Below are 4,846 nucleotides of genomic sequence, written 5' to 3' on the forward strand. Positions count from 1 at the left end.
AGAACACAATAAATATTGTTGTATTTTTAACTTTTTTATTGGTGCATGTTGCCTATCAAGCATTCACATGATTGCCGCACCAGTGTTGCATTTGATTGGGCCAAATAAGCACAATATTGTTGTGGTTTGACATATGAGCCAATAAGTTGTGAAATCACACGATTGACGTATAAAATAGACCAATAATTGGTGCATTGCGGCAATCGTGTGATCCTACCTTAAGAGTAATAGGTAATAAGTTACATGGATGAGAAAAAACACCTGTTTGTAAAATTTTGACGCCCTCTAAATCAGGGAGTTCTTGACCGATCCTGTTGAAAAATTGTATAAACTACTATCCAATTGGAATAACCTTGCTGCAAATTTCATCCCGATCGGAAGACATCGGTTTTAACATATAGTTACAGTAAACCGTTCACCCGCTAATATAAAGTATTTCTGCAAGGCTGTTACGAAAAAAATTTTTTTTTAATTTTTTTGCCGAATGTAGGTGTCGCCTTTTTAAATTTTTCGTTATATCTTTGTCATTTTCAGTCGGTATGATGATATATCGAGAAGACCAATGTTTTTCTCTAAGGTTACCAAAAGTTTAGTGATTTCTAGCGAACTTTAATTTTCTGACATTACGGGGGTACATTAGGTTGGTAGGATCAGAGATCTGGTGGATAAATACTAGAACGGGATACTTAAAGCCAATGGCCCTTAGATCCTTTTCAAGATTTTTCAATTGATATGATCTATTCACATTGCTATCATACATCAATCTCGGTTCACCATGTGAAAAATCGAAAAATGCCACAAATAGGTTCGCTTGTTTTTAAAATGGCACAAAAATGGCTGAAGAGTTTTGCTCGAAACTTTGCACACTGGGCAAGAACTTAAATATCTAAAATTTCTCCGAGGCGCTTACCAATGCAATGCTTAGTTTCTGAGATATCTATAGCGAAATGTCCAAAAAACTAAGAATTTTGCATTTTTTCAGTTTTTTTTAGATTTTTTCAATTTATGTCCGAACAAAACATTCTATCGTTAAGCGGCTCGGAGGAATTTTAGATATTGAAGTTCTCGCCCAGTGTGCAAAATTTCGAGCAAAACTCTTATGCCGTTTTTGTGCCATTTGAAATATAAAGTTGTGATTTTTCCATTTTCACATAATTCATGCAGTAATTTTTTTTCAGTGTACTGATAAATTTTTTATCTTATACGATAGTTTTTTACTCCAGCTAAGTAATTATTAACAATTGTTTTTAAATTATTAAACAAACTACGGCGTCTAATTCGAATTCTCTTGAAAAATCAAAGTCGCAAATATCATCCTATATTTCACACAACGGATAAATGAGAGCCGACCTAATGACCGTTTGAGATAGCCGAATGTATCGCCCATTGAATAGAAGTAATTTGGTATAAATATCTAGTACTATAGTACTATTTCTTTTATACAAAAACTCAAAAAAAAATCAAAAATTTATTTTTAACCGTTCATAACTTTTTTTTAATAATTCGATTTTTAAGATTAAAAATACATATTAAATCTTAAAGTCCCACATATTCAACAAAAAAATCTTACAAAAATCCTCATCCGTTCAAATGTTACAGATTTTTGATCCGAAAATTTTCCACTGTGCTATTTTCGATTTTAAATAAATCGAAAAAAGTTTTTTTCATACCGTAAAAACCTAAGTTGGGCTATGACCAAAATTAAAAAAAACAAGTAAGAGTGCTATATTCGGCTGTGCCGAATCTTATATTCACCAAATTATACTTCAAAATTTTAAATATTTTTAGGTAAACAAAATTTAATTTTTTTTAGTTGTTTTTTTTAATTTTTTGGAAAAAAATTTATTTTAAATTTTTTTTTTTTTTAAATTTAAATTTTTTTTTTTTTAAATTTAAAATTTTTTTTTTTTAAATTTTAAAAAATTTTTTTTGGTTTTTAAAAATTTTTTTTTTGAAAAAAAAAATCGGGTTAATTTATTTAAAATTTTTTTTTTTAAATTTAAATTTTTTTTTTTAAAATTTAAAAAAATTTTTTTTGGTTTTTAAAAATTTTTTTTTTGAAAAAAAAAATTCGGGTTAAAAATTTTTTTTCCCGATTTTGACCCATTGTAGGTCCAACTTAATATGGTCTTATATACGTCGTTGCAAATGTCTTTGAAATATCTATCATTAGATATCCATATTGTCTATATTAATGTCTTAGTAATCCAGATATACAGTGGTGGTCAAAACATATGCAACCAGCAACAGAATTTTACAAAAGTGGTTTAAACTACTTTAAGATGTAAACAAAAATATTCATTTGCTTATAATATTTTTTAATTAATGCTTTAAAAATAAGAATATGAAATTTAATTCAGAATTTTTTGCATTAAAAAGAAAAAAAATTTAAAAAACTACGTATGGGTTGATATTTCATTGGCCAAAACATATGCAACTAATTGCTTTTAAAACATTTCTGTCTATAAAACTTAATATTTCGTGGCAAATCCTATATTTCCAATGACGGCCTTACATCGGCAAGGCTGTGAAGCTATCAAATTGGCAATAAAACTTGCAGGAATAGCGTTCCAAGCATCTACCAATCCTTGAAACATAATATCTGAATTAGTGCAATTTTCGGTGTCGATTCTTTGATTAACGATTGCCCAAATGTTCTCAATGGGATTTAGATCTGGTAATTGTGGTGGCCATTCCATTACCGAAACTCTTTCTTGTGCTAACAACGATTTAACAACATGTGAAGAGTGCTTGGGGTCGTTATAGTGCTGAATAACTCATCCAAGAGGCTTATTATCCTCAGAATTTGGAAGCATTACTCTTTCCAAGATGTCTCTATAGATAAATCCATCCATTATTTCATTAATTTAGAGCGATTGGCCAACTCCAGCAGCAGAAAAACTGCCCCCATACCATTACGTTGCATCCTCCATGTTTCAGTGTCTTTTTGCATTATGTGCTTGAAGCCGCGTGTTAAGTGGTCGTCTTACGTAACACATGAAATCACTTCCGATGATATTAAATTCGGATTCGTCGCTAAATAGGACAGTCGTCCATTTGTTTTCTGGCCAATTTAAATACTCCATAGCAAACTTCAAACGTTTCTTTTAATATAAGCGGTTTTTGCGCGTAGGGAAATCGTCGGTTGAAGCTTGCAGGATGCAACGTAATGGTATGGGGGTTGTTTTTCTGCTGCTGGAGTTGGCCCATCGCTCTAAGTTAATGAAATAATGGATGGATTTATCTATAGAGACATCTTGGAAAGAGTAATGCTTCCAAATTCTGAGGATAATAAGCCTCTTCGATGAGTTATTCAGCACGATAACGACCCCAAGCACTCTTTACATGTTGTTAAATCGTGGTTAGCACAAGAAACAGTTTCGGTAATGGAATGGCCACCACAATTACCAGATCTAAATCCCATTGAGAACATTTGGGAAATCGTTAATCAAAGAATCGACACCGAAAATTGCACTAATTCAATATTATTAATAATATTATGTTTCAAGGATTGGTAGATGCTTGGAACGCTATTCCTGCAAATTTTATTGCCAATTTGATAGCTTCACAGCCTTGCCGATGTAAGGCCGTCATTGAAAATATAGGATTTGCCACGAAATATTAAGTTTTATAGACAGAAATGTTTTAAAAGCAATTAGTTGCATATGTTTTGGCCAATGAAATATCAACCCATACGTAGTTTTTTAAATTTTTTTTCTTTTCAATGCAAAAAATTCTGAATTAAATTTCATATTCTTATTTTTAAAGCATAAATTAAAAAATATTATAAGCAAATGAATATTTTTGTTTACATCTTAAAGTAGTTTAAACCACTTTTGTAAAATTCTGTTGCTGGTTGCATATGTTTTGACCACCACTGTAGGTCAAAAATTGGTCAAAAATCGAGGTTGTCTTGGTTTTTTCCTCATATCTCAGCCATTTGTGGACCGATTTTGCTGATTTTAAATAGCAAAATTCTCGAAAGCATGTCTGACAGAATTATTGAAGATTTGGATCCCGAAGATATCTGGGGTCTTCAGAAAACTGATTTCAACAGACAGACAGACAGACAGACAGACGGACATGGCTTAATCGACTCCGCTATCTATAAGGATCCAGAATATATATACTTTATAGGGTCGGAAATGAAAAATGTAGAAATTACAAACGGAATGACAAACTTATATATACCCTTCTCACGAAGCTGAAGGGTATAAAAATTATCTAAACCGGTCCGGCCATTCTCTACTGACGCAATTACCAACGAACGACATTTGATTTTTATTTATATAGAAGATACATGTTCTTGAGTGTTAATTAACCACAAATGAACACATAATAAAAAACCTTAAGATTTCTCTGATTTTTTGTTTCCGAGTTCGGCAATTCTTTTGAAACAATTCAACATTAACTTTAAAGTATACAAAAAATGTATGTTGATAGAAAAAAGGACTTTATCTCGGAAACAACGAAAAGGAAGAAGGAATCTATAAAGGACATTTTTATTTTAATGATAGTAGTAAGAATCAGCCAAAAATCGAAGTTACTATTTATTTGGATTAACGTTCGAAACAAATATAGCGTTTTCTGTTTTGTTGCAATTTTTTTCCGGTTACGCCGTATAATCTAACGATATGTATATTCATTCATTCCTGCCAGATTTTGGTTTTCTACCACTGTGCGACCCAATATATTGTATTCTTACCCAGTCAATTTTCATCACTTCAAACATAAGATAAATTCAAAATTCGTATTGTTTCCATAATCTTTTTTTTATATTTTTCTTTCACAAATATTTTTTGGTTTTTGTGTCACTTACACAAGAGAAACAAATCAACATAAAACA

Source organism: Calliphora vicina, chromosome 2 (genome assembly GCF_958450345.1).
Source record: "Calliphora vicina chromosome 2, idCalVici1.1, whole genome shotgun sequence".
Lineage (NCBI taxonomy): Eukaryota > Metazoa > Arthropoda > Insecta > Diptera > Calliphoridae > Calliphora > Calliphora vicina.